This window comes from Tamandua tetradactyla, chromosome 2 (genome assembly GCF_023851605.1).
Source record: "Tamandua tetradactyla isolate mTamTet1 chromosome 2, mTamTet1.pri, whole genome shotgun sequence".
Lineage (NCBI taxonomy): Eukaryota > Metazoa > Chordata > Mammalia > Pilosa > Myrmecophagidae > Tamandua > Tamandua tetradactyla.
The window spans coordinates 102,853,277-102,876,467 of NC_135328.1; the positions used below are offsets into that span (position 1 = coordinate 102,853,277).

A 23,191-nucleotide genomic window follows, 5' to 3' on the forward strand; every position below is an offset into this window, starting at 1 on the left:
CATTCGAGGATGCTTAGCAGTATCTGTGGCCTCCACCCATTGCATGCTAGTAGGAATACTTCCTTCCCCAGTCATGACAATCAAAAATGTCTCCAGACACTGCTAAATATCTCCTGAGAGGCAGAACTGCCCTCAGTTGAGAACTACTTGGGCTCGTGGCACCATGATCAGTGTCTTGATACCACAGGGTTGACAGGGGTACAGCTAAGGGGACCTCACAAAAACCAGGGGAAGGAAATTAGGACAGACTTCAGCTGTGGTGGTGGTAGGGACAGGGTGATATGTAGCTGAATCTCGAAAGCTGAATGGCAGCCTGTGGGAGAGAAATGAAGGGAAAGGAAGGAGGAGGAGGGAGGAAGAAGAAAGAGCAAGGAGTAAAGGGGGATCAGTTGCTCTGTGCATTTGCTCATTCTGTGAGGACACACAGAATGAGCAAATGCACAGAGGCCTAAAGCAGTATGTTGTATTAAAGGAGCTAGAACCAAATAAGTAGTGCTGCTGAAGCGTAATGTGAGAAGTGGGAAGTGGGCTCTGGGGCTGCAGCCACAAGACTGCAGAACACATTTTTCATAGCCCAAGGTCAGTCTCCCATTATCCTTTGCAGTGAGGTTATCATTATCAATTTTTCACTGGTCAGTGCTGGAGAGCCTATGAATACTTGCCACTAAACTGGGCCTCAACAGTTAATAGACTGTAGTATCTTCAATTTCTTTATCTTGGGCTGAAATCAGTTGAGAGATTGCAGAATTTCAGGTATGTATTTCTTTAGGTTTGTGGCAGGCACATTTAAAAGATGCATAATACTTGAAAAAAGTAGAGAAAAAAAAAGCTTTAGCAATTTGCTGCCTTATTCAGACTGAAACTTTCCATAAAGGTAAAAAAAACAATTTAGAAGATAAATATTGTCGTCCTTCTACTGTGGTGTTTTTGCTTCCTGTGAGCTCTGGGAAAACAGGATCAGTCTCTATATAATGTTCAGCACGATGACTGATAGATAGAAGGTGCTCAACCACTGTTTATGGGGTAAATATATTTACATTTTTTTTATCAGTAATAGTAGCAACCTTTATAAAGAGTTCAGTGCATCATGAATTTCCCAAGGATGTGATTTCATTTTTTTTTCTTTTCGGCACGTAGAGGAGGTGGTGGTGGTAAGAGCCCTCAAAACTCCACGTGGTGCAGAGCCCAGGACGTCCAGCAGTCGCAGGAAGAAGGGGGTTGAGAGACACTGGATCCCTGAGGCCCAGGCCAGCTTCCTGAGAGGGCATTCAGGACACTGGGTAAGGCCTTCCTGTGCAAGTGCCTCTGCAGATGGCATGAAAGGGGCCCCTTTGGGCAGAGCCACCAAGACTCTGGAAAGCCACCAGGGGAGATTAACAGGAGCTGCTGCACTTTGGAGGACAAACGTTACCAGTGCAGATGGAGCAGGCTTTCCTGGGCCTCTGCCACCCCAAAGAGAAGGAAAATGGTGGTGGTACACTTTGGACACCCCGGAGAGCCAGGAGGTTATGGTAGTTTAGGAGGTTATGGGCCACCAGAGAGCATTTGCTGCTCCAGGTGCATGTCTGTGCTGTCTCTGGCCTCCTAGCACCAAATCCACGGGCAGAAGCAGCCAGCTGGCCCTGGCTTGGTTCTTTCCTTTCTTGTGGCTGCACAGTCTGCCCCTGAGGGCACGGCCCATTGGCAAGGGCCCCAGGACCCTGGTGTACGTTTGCTACTTTACCTCTCTCATGCATCAGTGCCTGGCAGGTGTGCTTATTCTACCATGGCTGTATGTGGTGCCACTGAACAGCCCTGTCCCTGGCATGGGCTCCTAGGGCTCGACAGTCCTAAAGGAAGAGGGTCCACCTTTGGATCCCCTGTAAGAGGCCTGCTTCCTCTGTGGGAGGTGGAGGGGAGTACTGCACCCAGGACATTGGGGCAGTGCCCTCCAGGATCCTTTCCTTAGCATCCTGCCCTACCCGCTCAACAAACCTGGCCTCCAAAAGCACTGTGAGGTTCACAGCTGCCCCAAAGCCTTCAGCATCCTGGAGGACTTCTGGGCCCTATGCTGGACCTGTCAGAGCCAGGAGCTCATCCCACCAGGCCTCCTCTGAGCCACCCACATCTGCTTATGGCAGCTAGGTATCGGTCTGCTACATGTGTGGGACCGAGGTGGGCCCCAGCAAGGAGGTGTGGACCCCTCCAGCTGCCTAGGCAAGAAAGAGGCCTTCATCCTCTTCCTCCTCATTTACCCTTCTGTTCCACGTACCAGATCTCTACCATGACCTCCTGGGCCAGTGGCTGCCACTTGAGGCCTGCGGCGAACACCATGCCATCAGCTTCCTGGTCTCAACAGTACCAGCAGATATGTGTGTGTGCTGCTTCTGCTAGCAGAAGTGCTGCCTTGGACTGAGAGCCATGAGGGTGGCCTGGTTGTCCTTGCTCCTCTACACCTTGCAAGCAACAACGGGTGACAACTGGTTGTTGGCACCTTAGTGGAGTGTCGGACCCTGGTGTGTGTAGCCAAGGGTTCAACCACCAAGGACTCATGGACTGGAGCTCCCTGGTGGCAGTGATGATAAAGGTAAGCTGTACTTTCCAACTCATCTCAAACCCTCCCTATGAAGTATGTACAGGGACTAGAGAGACTGTTTTCCCTTCCTCTGCATAGTGCGTCCCAGCTCAGAAGCATGAGACAGGAGTTCAGAGGAGATGGAGGGCTGGGAGTGGACTTGTGGGAGAATAGAGCACTACTGCAAACAGTTGGCCTGGGACTGAACTTGAGCAAGTTTGTAGAGGAATCTAGCAAAGAAGTTCATGGCATATCTGTCATCTACCTGATAGCATTAGTAATTAGTCCAGCGAGATGGGTCACAGAGGTCTGCAACATATCAGAGGTGGGCATGCTTCTCGGCTCAAACTCTCATTGCAGCTAAACTTTTCCAGATTTTTCCAGCAGCAAATCCACGCCTCTCCTTTAAGACCCTCTGGTTGCTTAAAGGCAGCAGCCATTTAAACAGATTTATAGACGTGAATTGTGAGATGCAGGGGGCAGTGGCTTAAATAGTCTTTTCCTCCAGTGGGAAGAGGCTTTGTTCTCTGCAAGTCAACCATGCATTAGGTGGGAGGGAGGCCTGGGCATCTCCCAAATTGCCTGCCCAGAAGGAGCTAGGTAGGGCTCTGTTAATTTTGGATCCGGATCTGCAAGGGCTTAATCAGGAACTGCCCAGGTGGGTCTCGTGCAGTCAGCACTTGCAAGTTGCAATCATTACCCATTACCACCTGGTCTTTGGACAGTAATTTCCCCCAGAGACAGTGAGGCTGGCTCATTTTAATCAAATGCCTGGTAGTGGTAGCCATCTCCAAACACTAGTCAAGGGGCCTATAGAGGGGTGTGTGGATGGAAGGGGTGTCCTGTCCTGTTTAGGGATGGTGGTTTCAGCTGCTTGCACGGCTCCTGATCCTGCTTCCCATGCAAGTGTATGCAGATGAGGGTTGGGGCAGGTGGGGGGGGGGGGCCCTGAGTATGTATTCTAAGGTGACTGCATCTGTAAAGTGCATACGTTTGTCCCACCTCAATCAGGTGTACAGCCCCACACCTTTGTGCTCGGCCCAGGTTTCCTTCTGGGCTGATGACAAGTTTAATTTGCATTAAAGCTGCCATTGAGGGTTTTGGTGGGAATGACTCTTACTTTAAATCACAAGCACATTGCTCCTCTTTCTCCCCTCCCCCCAGAAGCCAAAAACTGGGAGAAAAGCCTGGGTTTTGAAATAGGACAGATGCAGTTCTAATCGTGTCTCTTTCTCTTGGTAGCTGAGTGCCCATGAGTAAGTGTCTTAACCTCTCTGGGCTTCTGTTTCCCTGGCCAAGAAGTGAAAATAAATACGAATACTACCTGCCTTGTAGGAAAGTGTGAGAATTACATGAACTGGGAAAATTTGTTCCCAGAAAGTTAAGTGCAAGGCTCCTAAGGAGGCCTTTATGAATGCCAGAGGATTGTTCTAGGATGCAGTTGGATTCTGTGTGCATTTTCTAGTTTGCAGGATAATGACAACTTCAGGCTTTCTGGTTGGGTCTCACTAGGTAACCAAAGCCACTTTTTCTTGTTTGATTAGAGAATTTGTGGGTTTACAGAAAAATCATGCATAAAATACAGGATTCCCATATGCTACCTTATTATTAACACCTTGCATTGGTGTGGTACATTTGTTACAATTGATGAAAGCACATTTTTATAATTGTGCTATTAACTGTTGTGCTACTAACTGTATTCCATGATTTAACTTAGGGTTCACTGTTAGTGTTGTGTAGTTCCACGGATTTTTTTTTAAAAACAATTTTTTCTCCTATTAACAGATACAACCTAAGATTTCCCATTCTAACCACTTTTAACTGTACAATTCAGTGGTGCTAATTACATTCAGAATGTTGTGCTACCATCACCACCACCCACTACCAAAACTTTTCTATCATCACAAACAGGAACTCAGTACATTTTAAGCCTTTGCTCCTCACAGGCTGTGATCTAATTTGATCACTATAATAACCCATGAGGTAAACAAGGATTTTTTTAAAACTCCACTAAATGTTGCATCTAATCCTTGACCCAATAATACCTGAGCCGTACCTTCCTACCTCTACACTGAAAGAAAATTGGTAACAAAACACTTATATCCTATATAGCTGTTTATTCTTATGGTAGATAGATCTTGGAAAGGATAGAAATTACAGGTATATATTTTAAAGCCTGTTTGTTTGGTTTTTCTTTTAGGTCCTAGAATCATGAAATAGTAAAGGTGGGAGATGCCCAACCTCTTGATTTCACAGGTCAGGAAAGAGATTACATAATTGCTTAGGGCAGAACCAGGATTATAACACAAATCTCTGGACTCCTATGCTTTGGTGGATACATGAGGTTTTACTAATTGGTGTGGCTACCTGAAAATCCCAAGTGTCTCTGAGTAGCAGCCTATACCACATCTGCGCAGCCGAAGCCAGGTTTGTGGAGGCACCTCTGGTGTAGTTTGCCTTTTGTAGGTATGTTCCAGAAGAAGGCTTACTCCAAAAACATAAATACATTCGATTTATATTTATATACCTATTCTTTTGTACTGGTATTTGACAATGCTATCCAGGTGTCCAAATATAATAGCCTGTTTTATTTTTCCCGGAAGAGGAAACAAGGGCCCAGGGAGGTTAAACTTTGCATAGGGTTTTGTTAGCCAAGTCAACAGCTGTTTGCTTCTTGAAAATGAGTCATGTCTATTCCTTATAAGTAGGGCAGGAGGACAGCTGGAATTCCCCAGCTCTCTCCTTGATCACTGCTTCCTGTCTCTGCTGCTCTTTGTCCTCCATTGTGCCTTTCGTGACAGGGAAGTGAATAGATACTAACCCACAGTGGTTGTAAGTATTGACTCAAATGCCTTAGGCTTGGGTTATGGTAAGTTTAGGACAAAATGAACATCTTATTTTAATAACAGTGTGACTAATTGAATCTCCTCCAAAGGTTAGTTGCTCAATATTCCTCTCAGAAAGGAATATGGATGACACTCAGCTTATCGAAGGTCACCCGCAATTGACAAATGCAGAGCTGGTTAGAGATGACAGGCTCAATGGATGGATCATCACTGAAAGAAAGGAAAACAGGCTGAGCTGTTGTGTCTTTCGCTCACACCCACAAAAATGTCCTAACCAATGACCAAGTAAGTGTTGATGCACAGAGTATCATTCATTACTCTGCTTGTTCTGGAACCTTGAAAGCCCTAGGCATTCATTTAGGAAGGACTGTGTCCTCTTCTAGAAGGTGGACATGCTGAGACGAAAAGAAGAGAATCTTGGTGAAGATATGTTAAATTCCTATAGCAGTTAGCATTGTCTGGAACACTCACTTTAGTGCTTAAAATAACACTCCCTTGCGCAGCTGTTATTTTTGCATTCCATGTGTACAACTTGAATTTTCCAATGACTTTCCTTTGAGGATATTTATCATATATTATTTAACCTCTCACTGTCTAGGACAATGGGAAGCACAGAATAAATGCTACTAATGCTACTTTATATTAACTCTATGAATTCAGAATTTAAGGTGCCACTTAATTATAGAAGCCTTGTTCACCAAAATGTCATCTGCTGTGGGAAGAAATTAAGAGTTTGGAAAGTTAATTGGGTCTTAAACTCAAGCATTCATTCATTTTATAATTGGCATTTTGCCCTTAAGAGCTTTCCTTTTTTTCTCTCTGGTTCTTAAAATCAAAGCAAAACTAAATTAAACTAGACTAAACTAAACCTCTGTGGCTTTAAAAACTGCCAAAAGTAAGGAGAAAGTCCCTAGTTCAGACCAATAGATGTCCCTAACATGTGTGGGCCCAAGGCAGAGTGCAGATGGAGCCTCTTCTCTTCCTACTCCTGCTCCTGCCCAGCCTTGGAGAGCACATGTGGTTGGCCTAGTATCCAAGTCTAAGTTCCTGACTCACCAAAAAGTTGCCTCTTGGTGAATGCTTGGTTCTAGGAGAGTGCACACCATGCAGTATGGTCCATCCAGGGGAGACAGACCTGGGGAAGAGGTGTGTTCAGGCCCTGGAATTGGTCTTGGTGTCATGTGGTTAGAGAATCCAGGGTTCCTGAGACCTGAAACAGGGGCCGGGTGGTCGGTGCTTGGGTAGCAGGTAGGGATGGAGTTGAATTGCTCATGCTCTTTCTTTCTTTTTTTTAAATATTTTAATTGAGGTATCCTCATGCACTCTACTGTCCATTAGAGATATATAGTCAGTGGTTCACAATATCGTCAAATAGTTGTGTATTCATCACCATGATCATTTTGAGAGCATTTGGGCATGTTCTCTTGACCGGTAGGCACTTTGCCCCACAAACGGCGCATAGCTGGAAGAAGCTAACACTGGTCCCTCTAAAAGTCAGGACCCAGAGCTGGGTCCCAATTGCTCAGGTCTATGGGCAGCACTGCTGAAAAATCACCTTGAGAACTTGTTTAAAATCCAACATCCTAAAAATAAAAAATAAAAAAATAAAAAATAAATTAAAAAAAAAAAATCCAACATCCTGAAGCTTATCTGCACATGTTCTGAGGCAGCAGCTCCATGGAAGAGCCTCAGAATCTGCCTGTGCAACCAAAGCTTGATATTTCAGTGTCTCCTGGTTTGGCCCTGCTCATCTGGGGGATGTTTACCATCAGGAGAGAGGCCGCCTTCCTCTGCCCTCCTCCCCACGCTCCCTCCCCCAGGCCCTGAGTGACTCACACTGCTCCTGTTTCTGGTCTCTCTTTGTTGTGGTTGCCAGTATACTGCTGTGCCTTTTGCTGACACTGCCCGCTCCCTGCTCTCTAGCACAGGTTCTGTTTTCCCACTGCTGCCACTGTTGTTTGTTCTGTCCCTTGCTTGTTGTAGGAGAACTTGTTATTGCTCCGTGCCACTGCTATCAAGTTGCAATTACTGGGCTATTTCTCTTGCAGGAAGAAGGAGCTTCTTTCCATGTTCTACCTCTATCGGCTGGAACTTGAAGCTTTGTCCCCAAGTGACGATAGCATTGTGGGGCCCCAAACATAGCCTGTCATTCCCACTCCTCCACACATAGCTATTTAACTTTCCCTCAGAGATTTGTTCTCCAGAAGCTGAGAAGGAGCCCGTGTTCTCCAGTATTCTCATTTTCTTGGAGTTCTTTCCTCCTGAAATAGGTAGCCCTTCTGTCTCTCTTCAAGGTTCTGAATTTGAGTACTCAGTGCTTGTTTTTCACCCCCAACATCTTCTTCCTCACTTCTTTCAAGGGGCTGGAGTTCTTTCCTAAATTTCCTCGATTGCCAAGGTAAGTGGTCCTGTGGACTGAGTTTCACTATGACCTTTGCTACCTTTACATGGTAAACATCCTGCAGGATGAGAAAAATGATTGCAAAATCACTCCCTACTATTTTTGTGAACTCATAAAGGACTAATGAGATGCATAAAAGACTGAAAAAGGCTGACAATTAAATAATTATATATGTTTATATAAATATGGTAAAATAAAGGCCCAGAACATCAAAAAGTTGGTTAGAAAGCATTTAAGTACCAAAAAAAAAATTCCTGTGATTTTGTGAATAATAAATTTTGTTATGCTGAACCATTGCATATGAAATAACACATACAAACTATGCTGGTTTGTAGCTCTAATGTACCCCAGGAAAGACTATGTTCTTTTAATCCATTCCTGTGGGTGCAACCTGTTATGGGTAGGACCTTTTGGTTAGGTTATTTCAATTTAAGATGTGACCCACCCCATTCAAGGTGGGTCTTAATCCTTTTACTGGAGTCCTTTATGAAAGGATAACAGACAGGAAAAGCCAAGAGAATTTAAAGACAGAAATCCCTGGAGGAGCTGAGAGAGGACCCATAGAGGAAGCCACTGGAGCCAGAGCAGCTTGAAATAGAGGACCTTTTGTTGTGACAAACTAGTTCACCCCTTAACCCGCCTCCCCATAAGATGATGGCTTAGGATATATACAGGGTGAGGGTGGTGGTGGGGTCAATGTCAGAGGGGCAGCAATGCTCTGCAGGAGGAAGCTAAAGTCTGTAGTAAGATCTGATTCTTCCTTAGCCTTGAAGGAGGAGATCCTTACGAGGTAGCTTCTAGCAACCACTCAGGTGCCCCTTTTCTTGCTTTGCCCATAGGAAACTGACCCTCCTATTGTGGAATGTTCCCATGAAGGGACTCTACATCCTGTCTAAATTGTGACAGACTTGAGCTATCTTGAGAAAATCGAGAGAAATCCCTGGCTGTAGAGGAGTTTATACTTAGCTAGTAACTGTTTCCTTTTCTGCACCTAGACAGCCCTGTTCAAGAGACTGGAAGATAAACTGAAGGAGGAAGAGGACATGGCCTGGCAATCTGCCCATGTGAGTTGCTGCTTCCCCTACTTAGTCTCTCCTCGACATAACCCTATAGAGTATGTCGAGGGTTTGGTGGGAGTCTCCCGGTTCCGACCCGTGTTGTGGCTGAGTTTACCCAGTCCGTCTGATGAATCTAGGGGATATACTTTCTTTGTAGCCTTGCGCTGCTTGCCATGTGAGAGTTATTGTTCCAGAGAGATAAGCTGAGCGCAGAGACCCATTTGAGGTAGTTTATGTACACAAAGGTAATTTATTATAAGGATACAGATCACATTCATAAAATCTAAGACAGAGAAGCAGCCGAGCCCCAGGAGCAATTAGATTAGAGACTTTGAGCACCTCTGCTCCCCTGGGCATCTGCTTTCAGGTTTGTTTCTCCTCTCTCTCTAGGGACCATTTTTTCTACTATTTCATACACAAATGGAAAAATACAATTGCTGAAAATTCCTAGCATTATATATTTCATCTCCAGCTACCTGGAAAGAGACAGCTGTTTCTTTTTCATGCTCTCTCATTTCTGATTCCAAATTCTGGAATCAAATGCCCTCCCCTGGCCCAAGCAATTGTGATCAGGAGGTAGGAACATGAATCAGAAATGTAACAAGCAAATCTATCCCTATAATCCTATGGATGGATAGCAATTCATAGGAAAGGTGGTGGCTATTTGGGGAGACAGACATTCTAAAAGGGCTCCACCAAAAAAAAACAACTTTGATATGATCAAACCTGTTATATTTTGAATGTACTGGAAACATTCTTTACTCATACAACCAAGAGCTGATAAACAATTAATTAAAAGACTATATCAATGGGGAAATTAAGATTTGGTTAAAAGCCTAAAATAGATGTTGATTCTATAATTTAAATTTGTTTAATATCTAAGTCCATAAATTAATTTTTGGCATTGAAAAATTCCCAGATATTTTGAAGACCATCACCAGAAAAATATTTATAAAAACATTCATGGAACCATATATATTTAGTTCCTATGAAATATTCAGTTCAACTTCTTTACTAGTGAAAAAACTGAGAACTTGAGTCCCGAAACTGTAAAGATTTTTTTTAGCTACTTTTAAGTTTCCACTTTAAATGATAAAAATATTCTCTGTAAATAGTTGTTAAGAAATAAAAAAGACTGATGACTTATAATGTAGTTGACAATTTGTTATAGAAATTTAGAGTATCAGAAGTTATGGTGAAATGCCAGAGAGCCGGTACCAAGTCTCGGTGCCTGCCCATGCCAAAAATAAAAAAAAAAAATAAAAGATATGGTGAAATAAAAGATTGTTATTAATTTTTTAAAACCAGTGTAGAAATGATTCATCTTCAGTATCACTACTCTTACTTCAGGTTTAGCTATTATCTGATAAGCTAATCTTTGTACGTTGTCTCCGTTCTTAGACAAAGGCAGTTGATTCATGAGTGTCTTAGAAAGAAAAACTGGTTGGGTGTGTTACAGTCACATGAATCACATGGAACACTACTTAAAGTTATATTCATCATGGAGAAAGACTGTTTTCAGGTGAAACTATGAATCTACCTAAAATTACATGGTTTACCTATGTTCCAAGGGACTCATCTTTTCAGGTTGTTGTTGAGCATGCTATAAAAGGATTCCAAACCTTCTAAGCTACTAGCACTGTAGGAAGAAACTTTCTCAGAGTTCCTAGAAGTTATCACTGAAAATTTGCATTTATTCTGGAAGATCATATTTCTATAATTTTTTTTTTTTTTTTTGGCTTGGGTAGGCACCAAGAATCGAACCCGGGTCTCCGGCATGGCAGGCAAGAACTCTGCCTGGTGAGCCACCGTGGCCCACCCTATAATTGTTTTAATTGCCTCCTAGAATCCTCTTGACTTAGAATTACATGTTCTCTTTCTTTGGTTACTTTTAAAATTTATCTGTTTATCACCTTTCTTTCCTCCCTCTTCTTCAACCAGATGAGTGTTCATCTCACCCTCTTCAGGAGCTTTCAATGGCCCTGTATTACCTCCAACATTTAATTCCAGCCACTCTTCTTGAATGTCAGTGTTCCACTTTCTAACATCTCTAGTTTGTCTTGCTTCTTATTTCCTAATACTTGTCCTTTGTTCCATGAAGTGAGGAAGGGTATTGAAATCTGGGTTTCTGGGTGTGCTCTAAGCATTTCATAGTTGGTCCCAACTATCAAATTTATTTTCCTAAGATGCAACACAGAGAGAGCCTGATGAGGAGTAAAATCAGGGGCAGTAATGCCAGGCACCTGCCTCAGGGAGGCTTATCTTTAGCTTTGCTTGCTCTAAGACTTTTTTCCTTTTAATTCCATCCTCTCTTTAAGTCAGGCGCTATACCTTTCCAGAACCTACTTACGATACATATGCTCACCCTCACTGTTTTGAAGTTGGCTCTTAAGCCTACTTCTGTCCTTACAGTTTGACTCTGTCTCTGTAGTGACTTGTTTGTAGTTATTTAATTTTGCCCCTAGCCACTGTGTCCAGATTTTATCTTGGTCATTGTGATGCCTCTCCATTTGATTGTCAGGAACCCCAGGTGTTTATGGAAGAGGTCATGTGCCTTAGCGGTTAAAAGCAAAGGCTGTGCAGCTGAGCTACCTGGGCTTGAAATGTAGGATTGCAATGTGCTAACCTGTGACTGAGGTAATTTATTTAACCTCAGGTTTATTATTGTAAATTTGGAGCCGGAAATAGTACCTCCTCATAGGGTTGTTGTGAGGCTTAAGTGAGTTGATACAAATGTAGTGATTAGTTGTTAATCTGCCCATGTTAGTGCTTCTGTCTCCATTAAATCCAATCACCAGTCCTGCTGATCCTCATGAAAACTCCTGACCCATTCTTGGTCTTGGTCAGGCCCTACGTGTAATTGGTTTTTCTCAGTTCAAATTTGCCTTGCCTCTTCTTTTCTCTTATTCAAAAAACAAATTGCTTTTCATTTTCCATTTCAAACCCCCAATCTTTGATTTCTGTCACCCACATGGTTGGCTGCCTTTTCTGAAATGTCAGTGGCCCTTACAGTTAGCAGCTTATTTTGACACCATTGTATACTGACTAGGATTGTCACCCAACCAGTCCTTACATCCTAAATCCTTACATTGTTATCTTAATCTGTCCAATCAAATTTGAAACATCTAGGTGCTAAGATCAATATTTTTTCCTTTTGAATTATTCATAGCCTACTGAACAATAGATACTGAATAAGCATTTTCTGAATGAACTGTTTGAATAATTAAGCTACTCTTACAGGACCTAGAAGCCTTTGAGGACAGTTTGGGGGACACTTGCTTTAGAAGTGAAAGCGTGGTGGATGAGATTCACTGGTTTCCTGGTTCCCATGTGCTTCTCAGGAATAAGGAATGGCTGGCCTGAAAGACCCAAAGGCAGGATGAACCTTCCTGGTATCACTATTTATGCCCTTGGGGAACAGTGAGAGCTGGGCCCTGTTAGCAGACATAGCCTAAAAACTGAAAAAGGAGGTGAAGGGGAAAGACTATTTTACAAAAATTGGTGAGGTATTTGGGATACTAAAGCCAAAGAATCTGATCTAGGGGATGCCTTCTGGTCTAGACTCTGCTTCTAACATTGAACAAAACATCTTTTGGTTTTCTCTACATGGGACTTTTTTAATGAAGGTATTGCTTTACATGTTATCTTGCAAGCCTGTTTTTGAGCCTTGAGATAAGAGTTTTCCTCATTCAACTAATTTGTTTTCCATCTCAATCATTGACACCACCATCCCCTAATTATTTAAGCTGGAAACCTGGGACTGTATTCCCAGGTTTTATTCCTTCTCTGTTCATTCCTCCCATCCAATCCATGATTAATCCTGTCAGTGCTGCCGCAAAAATAGTTTCTAAATCTATTCACAAGGTCTCAAATCTATCCACTTGTTTCCGGTTCTCCTGCCACCAATTTAATCTGAACAACATTTCTTTCTGTGGTTATTAAAATAACCTCCCGATTGCTCTCCACATTTTCACTCTTACTCACTTCCAATCTATTCTCAGCACTGCAGCCAGAGTCATCTTTTAAAAATACAAATTTGATATCGCTTTCCTGCTTAAACTGCTTCAGTAGACTTTTTTTGAGTGGCTTATCATAAACTCTGAATTCATTGCCTTCGTTCATAAGGTGCTGTAAGATTTGGCCCCTGTTTGCTTCTCCAATCACATCTCAAAACACTCTCCATTTTACATAATATACTTTAGGTACATTTGCCTCCTCTTTCGTGACTGATTCAGGGCTTTGCACTTGCTGGTCCTTTGGCATGGAATGATCTTAGCCCTGTACTTTGAATGGTTCTTTCTCAGTCTTCAGAATTAAATACTTTGTAATTACATTAACGTGTTTCTTGAAAGAGTGGTAAAAAAAAAAAAAAAAAAAAAAACTTATACCTATATGCTTTGTCATCATAATGAATAATTATATACTTTCTGTTTTCAAGACTTAACTTCTGCAAATTTGTCAATGACTTCATTAAAATTGATCTTCTTTGAATATTCAGGTTCACCAGATAGGATACTCAGATTTGTCAATCTGTCTTCATTCACAGTTAGTTGAAGAATAATTTTTATAAGAAGTTTTAATTTTGAAAGGTTTCTTTCACACAAAGCAACAAATATACCAATAGTTCAGAAACTCTTAAACAAAAGGATAGGTTTGGCAGAATCATAGAAAATCCTATTGCACTGTAATTTCCAGAAATTGTAAAACTATCCATATCTCTGCTTCTTTGAGATCAATTCTAGTGACTTTCCAGTGAGTTTTCACTCAAAGTATTTCAGCTAAAGTATCTCCACTAGATGATCCATCTTAAACTTATGTTACATTTGGTGAAAACTTCAGTAGTTTTTCTTCTTCTGCAAAATGTCAAAGAAAATCATTGAATGATAGTGAACACTGAGATTATTTGAGTCATTGCTTTGGAACAAAGTGTCCAGTTCTTGGTGAAAACCGTCAAGGCATTCAAACATTGTCCTTTTGATTTATTCTGATGATGTAAGACCAGCATATTTTGTTGTTGCTGCTGGCATTATTCTTCAAAATTTGATTCTTTTTTCTATGTAAATGTCTATTTTCAAAATATTTGTTGTTGCAGAATTATTGGCCTTCTCCACAATTTCTCTGTACTTGTCTTCAAGGAAAAATGTTAAAGCTTGATGTTCCACTGCATATTGTTCAAGGCTGATTGTGTCTGTTTGCATATTTTTTTGTGGATCTGAATAACCTTATCTAAAACTTCACTCCAGAAAAATAGTTAACTTGGAAAAGAAAAGTAACCTCAGCAGAGAATAAAATTTGACTGATCCTCTTGTGTCCCTGTCTTCTTTTGGTTCATATAGTACTTCAAAGGCTAGGATTAACTTTTCAAAATTTGTCTTTATGTGTTATACAGCTTCAAAATGAGCACTCCATTATATCTGGGAAAACGTTTTCACTGCTATACCTATAATCTGTAGCATTTTCCATCAATGAATCTTTTCAAAACTGATGAAAAGGATGAATACTTTCTTCCCAAAATTCCAAAACATATCATACATGAAGAAAAGCTTCCAAAAGAGTGATCTTTTCAAAGCTTTGAAGCATGATTCATAAAAGCAGAAATAAAGATTCAGGATTAACTTCTATGATTTTTATCCAAATACCACTCTATCAGTTATAGTTGCAGTATTGTGTTATCCTTGACCATGATAGGGGTTCCTGTCCAGTCCATCACTACACAGTTGTCCTGTGACTTTTCTATGAGTTTAGAAGACATTATTCTGAAAATAGGAAAGAAACCCCAAAATGAGTTCTTTTTTTTCAAATTTTCCGCCCTCAATATGGATGTAAAATGAACACTTCACACATTTGATCCTGGTGTGAAACATCAGGAAGACTAAGTGCAATGAACAAGAACCAAACTTGGAGATTGTTTTGGATTGAGTCATGACATGTTCAAGTCCTAATCCCTAGTCCAGTGGATGTGAACGCATTTGTATATAGGACAAATTTGAAGGTGCTAATGGTTAAAATGAGGCCAAACTGAATCACGATGGGCCTTAATCCAGTACAACTGGAGACCTTAGAAGCACAGGAAATTGACAACAGAAGTAATAAGAGACAGAGGAGATAGATGGCCATGTGATGAGTCAGAGATTGAGTCACAGGCAAGCCACCACCAGATGCAGACTTCAGAGAAAGCATGGCCTTTTGACACCTTGATTTGGACTTCCAACTTCCGAAACTGAGACAATGAATTCATATTGTTTAAGCTAACCAATCTGTGGTATTTGTTCTAGGAGCCTTGGTCATAAAAACAGAGACAACAAAGCTAACTCAAATGATTCTGAGCCCCCACGAACATAATTTAGAAACAAGTGCAAGTAGTTGAGTGCACAGTGTGTTGGGAACTGCAGCTGTACAACAAGTAAAGCTCTTCAAATTAACTTCCATGCAAAATACATTGTTTATAAAAGGATAAGTAATAAAATGTGCTAATTTGTAGCTTACGTACATATTATTAAAGCTCAACGTTAGCCACAGCAATTGTTTAGAACTTAGACCAACACCAAATTTTTTCCGGCAGGAGTATTTTATCACTTACATTGTTTAGAATTGCCAATGCATGGGATAATAAAAAGCATGCTGATTTTAGCCATTTTTATTATTGCTTTTAAACCTTTTAAAGACAATGCACCCACCCTAGCCCATAGTACAAAACTGTTCTTTAGAGCAGTAGTCCCTGGTTTTACTACCTGTGCTGGTCCCTATCCATTTTATCTCAGTCAATAAATCCTGCTTATCCCCTCTGGAACATTTCTACAATTTTCAATTATATTATTATTATTATTATTATTTTTTTTTTTTTTTGGGAGGAAGGGAAGGAAAGACAGACAGACAGAGAAGGAAGGAAGGGAGGAAGAAAGGGAAACATCTTTAAACGTTTTCTTATTTTATTATATTTTGTTTGTTTTGTTTTGTTTTTTACATGGGCTGGGGCCGGGAATCGAACCGGGGTCCTCCGGCATGGCAGGCAAGCACTCTTGCCCGCTGAGCCACCGCGGCCCGCCTATATTATTATTTGAGTGTTTATTTGAGGTATCTTTCTCCTCCACTGGATTGTAGGTTGTTCTCTTCATGATGGAAGGAACTGCATAACTTCTGTTCACCTTATATTCAAAGCCTAGCACAATACCTGGCACATAATGGGCATACAATAAATATTTGTAGGATAAATGAATGATTGAAGGAGGATTTTAGAAGAATTCATAAGGAGCAATAGCAGTACTTCCCATAGCATCTTTATTCACAAAACTTTTCTCTGGGTTTTATTACTCACTAGACATGCATGCAAGACCAGTTATTGTATACTGTGATGTTTGAAGCTGTTTGTATGCCAGAAAACATATTCTTGGATTTAATCCACTCCTTTGGGTGTGGACCCATTTAAGCAGGATCTGTTGATGAAGCTACTTCAATTAAGATGTGACCCACTTCAATGTGAATGGGTCTTAATCCTCTTACTGGAGTCCCTTATAAACAAAATGAATACAGAGAGTGGGAGAAAGCCACAGTAGCAAAAAGCTGCAATCAGTGAAACTTAGAAGAGAAAGGAGAGACCAGCAGATGTGGTCATGTGCCTTACCATGTGGCAGAGGAGCCAAGAATTGCTGGCAACCAGTGTCCAGGAAGCAAGTATTGCCTTGATGATGCCCTGATTTGGACATTTTATCAGCTGCAAGGTGGAATCTAATAAATTCCTATTGTTTAAGCCAATCCTTTCATTGTCTGCTTTAAGCAGCCTAGGAAACTAAAACACCAAGGAATCCTAAGAAATGCCAGTGGCCAGCACCAGAACACTATAGATTTTGTGGAGATAGCAAGCCTTACCAATATCTTAACTTTGAACTTTTAGCCACAGACCCATGAGCTAATAAGTTCCTGTTGTATGAACCAGGCTATTGTGTGGTATATTTTCATGGCAGCTTGGGAAACTAGGACAAGGGTGCTCATCAGAAATTATATTTCTTATTTTTGTTTTTTTTCTTTTTTTTTTGTTAGAAATTATATTTGATTAGAACGTTTCTGTTTTCAGTTCTTTAGTAAATCAAGCCATTTTATGTATAAGTAGAGGCAGAATATCAAGTTGAATTCACTAAGTAAATGCAGGGCAGTTAGCCCTGATGTCTTAACATAAAAGTCAAATCCTTTCCATAATCTGAGGATTTGAATTAGGCAAGTAGATGCAGGGAGTAAAAAGAATGTGGGTGTGGAAGACAGAATAATCAGTCCCTCAAAAATGTCCATGTCCTAATCCCTAGAACCAGTGAATATGTTACTTTATGTGGCAAAAGGATCTTTGTAGGTGGATTCAGTTAGGATTTTGAGGTGAGGTGATTATCTTGTATTGCCTGGGTGAGTGTAATATAATCACAAGCTTTTTTTGTAAGGGAAGGATGGAGGTGGGAGAGTCATAGAAAGAGATGTGACAATGGAAACAGAGGTCATATTCAGAGAGAGATGTAAAGATACTATGCTGCTGGATTTTACAATGGAGTAAGGGGCCACAAGCCAAGAAATATGGGACAGTCTCTAGAAGCTGTAAAAGGCAAAGAAATTGATCCTTCTGAGAGCTTCCAGAAGGAGTACAGCCCTGCTGAAACTTTGATTTTAGCTCAGTGGGACTGATTTTGGACTTCTGATCTTCAGAACTGTAAGACAATCTGTTTCTGTTGTTAAAGTCCTCATATTTGTAGTAATTTGTTACAGCAACAATAGGAAACCAGAACAGTGGGCCCTGGAACCGACCCCCTAAGATGTGGCTATTAATCTGAAACAAGAGTTGACGATGTAAAGAACAAAAAAAGTAAGGCTTTCAGCTTGGACCTGGTAGGACATTATAAGCCCAGACTCTGCATATTACTGGGAAATCACCTCCCTATCCTGTTGAATTGCTGGAGGCAGATGGAGCATAAGATTAAATCTTTGCCACTGCTGTCTTGACCAGATCTTTGAGAAAAGCTTGGCCAGAGTGAATCAAGCTTTATAAATGCCTTGTAGCCATTGTTTCAACACATTCTCATCCTATATCTTCTGTCAGAGAGGTTTGATCTTACTGATGAGCAGTGGTTCTGGTCCATTGTAACCCAAAGGGAGAAAGGATTGAATGGTCCCTCAAATCTGGGCTTGTTTGCCTGTAAGTCTTTCCACAGGACAAACTCCTAAACATTAGCTGCTGCAGGGAGTCCTTGCTGTGGAAAGAATTGCACTCACCTTCCCCCATTCCAGTTTGTGTGCTAAGAAAGGTCCAACCTATAAAGAACTCCCCCCCAAAGACACTTGTAAGCACTAAAGGACCTCTGAAGCCTGGAGGAGACCCCTGGGCCTCTGAACTTCTTGTTTTTGCCTGTACGTGGGGAGGAGGATGCAAGTATTGTATTTGGGGATGCATCACAGATCCTTACTTGCACCTTGACCTATGGCAGAGTGCTGAGGTTATAGTGCAATTTTGTTAACATGGAATACAAGGAATCTGGAAAAATATTTTTGCATTATTCAGATTAGGATTAGCTAACATTGTGATTAAAGAGAATTCTTAAAAAGAATACTTTGCAGTCAAGGAAATAATTACAGGGAATTAGGTGTTATTTGTAAAACCAATCAATCAACCACCTGTGTTGTTTGTCCCAAGGTATGATAATAACTACATTTTATCATATTGTAATTGATTCAGTTTTCATTTCTATGACTGGTCTATTTATCATATTAAAAAAATCAGTGTCAGCAAATTTCAATGCTGAATAGTTTCTTTCTACATATGATAAAGATATATTTTAAAATTTATAAGTATATATTTTTGTACTAACACAATTCTCAAGATGCCTAGAATATGCTTTTTAGAGTTCAATTCTAGATAGTTAAAAATCTAAGTCTCGAGCTCCAAAATACAAAATATATTCACATATCAGTCACCATACTATTGTGTTTGGTTTTTTTTTTGCCATTTAACCATTCTAGGATGAGAAAATAGAATGTGGAGTTAAACAGCCTACTTAATCTCTACTCTATTTAAAAATATATCAATTTATGTGTGAAATAACCTATCATAGATTCTCTACTCTTCTTTACTACTAGATTCTGGTGGAAGGACAAAAAAAAGAAGAAAACAAAGCATGAAATAGAAGCAAAAGAAAACTTATACCAAGGCAGTGTGCTCATATTTTATCAGAGCCTGCCTGTACTTCTGCTGATACATTTTTCTCCCAACTTGGACATTTTACAGATTTATTGTAAATTAATCTCCCTTGTTCTAACAGTTGAGAAGTGGCCAATTCAATGTATAGCAACTACTATGGCTACCATTGTCTAGTATTTTCTCCTAAAGATAATTGGATTTCTGGGGCTTTAGACACAGAATGTTTAGAAATAATACTACTGGTTCTATACAGTGCTATCTCAATTCATCTTTTCAATGCATTAAAAATATTTTAAAAATAATACCGGTGTATTCCTACAGCTATCTAAAAACAAATTCAGTTTTCAGGTCAACTGAAGTTTAAGCCTGAGTATTTCTTTTAACTTTTACAAATGGAAGTCGGTAAAACAAAATTCACTTACAATTGCTTTGTATTCTCAAATAAGGTAGAAAGCAACTAACTTAGTATTTTTTCCATGATTCACAGCATGTACTCTTGACTTCTAATTCTTCATAGTCTTGATATTGTATAGGTGTTGGAGTGAATCATGTCCCTTGCAAAAGACATGTTCAGGTCCCATTCCCTGGTTCTGTAGGGATTCTCTTCCTGTACGATTTACCCCTTTTTTACAATTTGCAAATAAGAACTCTACCAGAGGTCACATCAGTTAAAATGTGGCCCAACTTTTTGAATCAGTTTGGGCTTTAATCCAAATTATTGGAGACCTTTATTAGCAGAGTGAAAGTCAGATGGAGAGAGAAGCCACACAGGAAGTAACCAGAAGCTGCTTGGTCCTGGTAGGGCACTAAAACGCAGACAGCATATTAGTGGGAAATCACTTTCCTACCGTATGGAATTGCTAAAACTTGTGGAAGAGAAAAGAGAGGACAAGAGAAAAGAAATGAAAAGGTGCTACCATGTGTATTGCCATGTGATGGAAAAACCAAAACTCCAAATATTGCCAGCTGACCAGAAGATACAAACCCTGGGGTGAGGCAAACATTCTAGCCTTTGAGACCGTGAGCCAATAAATTCCTGTTGTTAATCCAACCCACTGTTTGATATTGGTTTTAGCAGCTGGGAAACTGAAAACAATAAACAACAGTTCCTATTCTTTTATTTTCATTTGTTATGAGTTGAATTGTGTCCCCGCAAAATACATGTTCAAGTCCTAACCTTCAGTCCTGTAAGTATGACCCTAATTGGAAATAGGATCTTTGAAAACATCATTAGTTAAGATGAGACCAATAGGATTAAGGTGGGAGTTGATTCAATGTGACTGGTGTCCTAATGAAAAATGGGATAGTTGTACATAGACAGAGACACAGAAGAATGTCATTTAATGACTGCAGCAGAGATTGAAACCGAAGGATCTCTGACAAACCACCAGAAGCAAGAATGAGGCAAAAAAGGATTCAGTTTTAGATATCTAGTCCCCAGAATTGTTAGACAATAAATTTCTGTTGTCTAAGCCATCCAGTTTGTGGTACTTTGTTACCCTAGGAATTTAAGATGCCATGAATCTAAAACACCATGAAAACTGACTGGTCCTATTATATTGGGTGATGCCGTTTGGTCTTTGGTTTTTCTCAGCTGTGATCATTGTAACTGAATAATTAAGGATGACTCTTTCCTACCAAAACTTCTTTTGAAATTAATTTTTTGTTTGTCCCAGGCCAATTCTGGATCAATTGTTACTCCAGCTTTCTGAACATTCCATAGGGCTGGAACCTAAGTTAGCCAAGTTTTTTAAAAATGTTGACTATGTCAACCTGAATTCTTTCCAGATACATATTTGCATACTTAACAAGAGCGGTTACTTCTCATCAAAAGACCAAAAGCTGAAAAAATTTAAGAAACTGTGTGCTTTTTCTTGGTGAGATCCTGGTCTTAGCATTTTAGTCTCCCTTCCTGGTTTTTACCCTGACCTTTGAAAGTTGGAGAAGGGAAACAGAATATCAGGTGAGAAGCAATGGATATGATGGAACAATTTCTTGAGTGGAATTGAGGAAAACTGATGCTAGGCTTCTTCAGCCATTAACAAGCTTAAAGGACTTTGGTATATGAGAATAAACGATGGAGAATATTACTGAAACTTACTTAGCTCCTTTATTCTTGAATATTCTCAAGTTTTGAGTCAAGTTCTCCTGGGTAAATGCCTTAAGCATTTCCCTTTGACTTATGAGAAATACCAGAATTTGATTTTTCTTAATAGAATTATTCATAATATGTATATAAAAAACACATTAGAAGGTCAGAAAGTAAACAGCATTATTTTTCATTTATTTGACTGTTTCCTATTAAGATGAAAATGCTTCACAGATATTATCTCATTTTTTCTCAACAATCGGAAGAGGTAGTAGTAACCGTACAAATAAGTTGAATTATCTTAGTAACTATGCTTCTTTTGTCCCTTTGGTTTTGGACCTGACTATTATGTGATGCTTCTTAGACAAATGAATCAATGACTAAGACTTAAACAAAACAAAAAAAAATTAAAGCTATTAATGACATCTTAGAATATTGGGAAATTTTACAAGATTTAGATGATTGATTCATACTCAGGGCATAAATTATTACATCAATGCCAGCTAAAGAACACTTTTTTTGCTTTGGGTGTGACTCTGCCTTACATATTAAATTAGTACAATGAAGATGGGTAGGGATGGAGAGTGGTTTTGAATAGGAGGGGTGAGGGATATTAGAGTAGGGTGCCCAGGATCCTGAGTTTTATATGCATAAGTGTTTCTTATTTCTTTTTCAATCATTCATTCATTCACTCAAAAATGTTACAACTTCTGACATAAGGACAGTAAATTAAGAAAACCAGATTTCCCTTTACTAAAAGAGAATCTATTATCACCCATGAAACCAATGGTCATTGTTGGCCAGAGCAGAGAAGAAACATACTTCATACTAGGAATGATAGTGGATTGAAATTCAAAAGCCATAAACAAAGACAACTTTGACTGATTTACATGTGTCACCATATCAAGTAAGAATTACAAGAATAACACAAAGTGAACAGAGGGAAGAAAGACGATCAGAAGCTCAACCGCTGTCACTAATATATGGGGTGACTTTGCATAAGTCATTTCTCTAATAGCCCTCTCACCTGGGAAATGGAAGATTGGACTACATCCTCCCCAAGAAACTTCCTAAAATTTTTGCATGCATAAATCTCAAATCAACAGACCTACTTACTCAAAACATTCTAAAATAATGGTTCTCAATCAGGGACATTTGACAAAATTTGGAGACATTTTTAGATGTCACAGTTGGGGGATTGGAGTGGTATACTACTGGCATCCGGTGGGTAGTGACAAGGGGTGCTGCTAAACATCCTACAAGATATAGGACAGATCCCACAACAAAGCATTATCTGGCCTCAAATGTCAATAATGCCGAGATTGGGAAATCCTGGTCGAAAGAAATGACAAAAGTGGTAATCATAGTTGTTTCTGGGCGGTATTATGGGTGATTACTTTCTCCCTGTTTCAAAAAATTTTTTTCTATCCTTTTCAAATATTAAGTATTGAGCATTTAATTTATAATCATTTAACAACCCCCACCCCCAGGAAAAAAATTAAAGCCTGAAAAGCCAACACCTCCACCATTAACCATGAGTCTTCAGATTGCAGACTTCAGGGGTAGCCACGCCCATAGGGCTTCTCCAGCGTGAGTCAGGCGGCTGTGGGGGAGGGGCCTCACGCGAGGTGTTTGATCTGGTGTGCTGCACATCTTCTTAAACATTCAAGATTTCCACTGAGTCATTCGCCTGTGTTTTGCTCTGCTCGCTCAAGTCCTTATGTATTTTGCTGAGAGGCTGAGGAGGAGAAATGGGCTGTTCTGTATTTCTCATGGATGAGTATAGTTATTCAGCAACACCTGTGGGAAGTGCCCGGCACCCTCCTTCTCTCGGTCTCCACAGCTGGGCCAGTGTGGGGGCTGCTGCACCCTGAGGAAGAGCCCTTGGGAGCCAATTATTTTGATAAGTGAGGTTTCAGGTTGTATTAACAGAGAAAGGCTTCCTTCTCACAGGCATGAAAAAAATGCTTCTTCAGTGAGGAGAAATGTCCAAATTAAAGATATAGGAAACATTGTCACAGGGCTCTGAATTTAGAAAAAGAAAAGCATACATCAAAACATGGAAAAATCCA

The 23,191-nt window shown here is 40.3% G+C and overlaps 1 protein-coding gene across 1 annotated transcript in view; it reads left to right on the top strand.

Annotated features, from left to right (window-relative positions):
* TMC1 (transmembrane channel like 1) overlaps nucleotides 1-23,191 on the top strand; it is a 469,408-nt gene that overhangs the window by 164,118 nt on the left and 282,099 nt on the right. The window contains exons 4-7 of the mRNA XM_077148434.1: nucleotides 1,138-1,280; nucleotides 2,255-2,566; nucleotides 5,490-5,685; nucleotides 8,797-8,865. The gene's annotated coding sequence lies outside the window, so the exon portion shown is untranslated. The remainder of the gene's footprint in view (nucleotides 1-1,137; nucleotides 1,281-2,254; nucleotides 2,567-5,489; nucleotides 5,686-8,796; nucleotides 8,866-23,191) is intronic.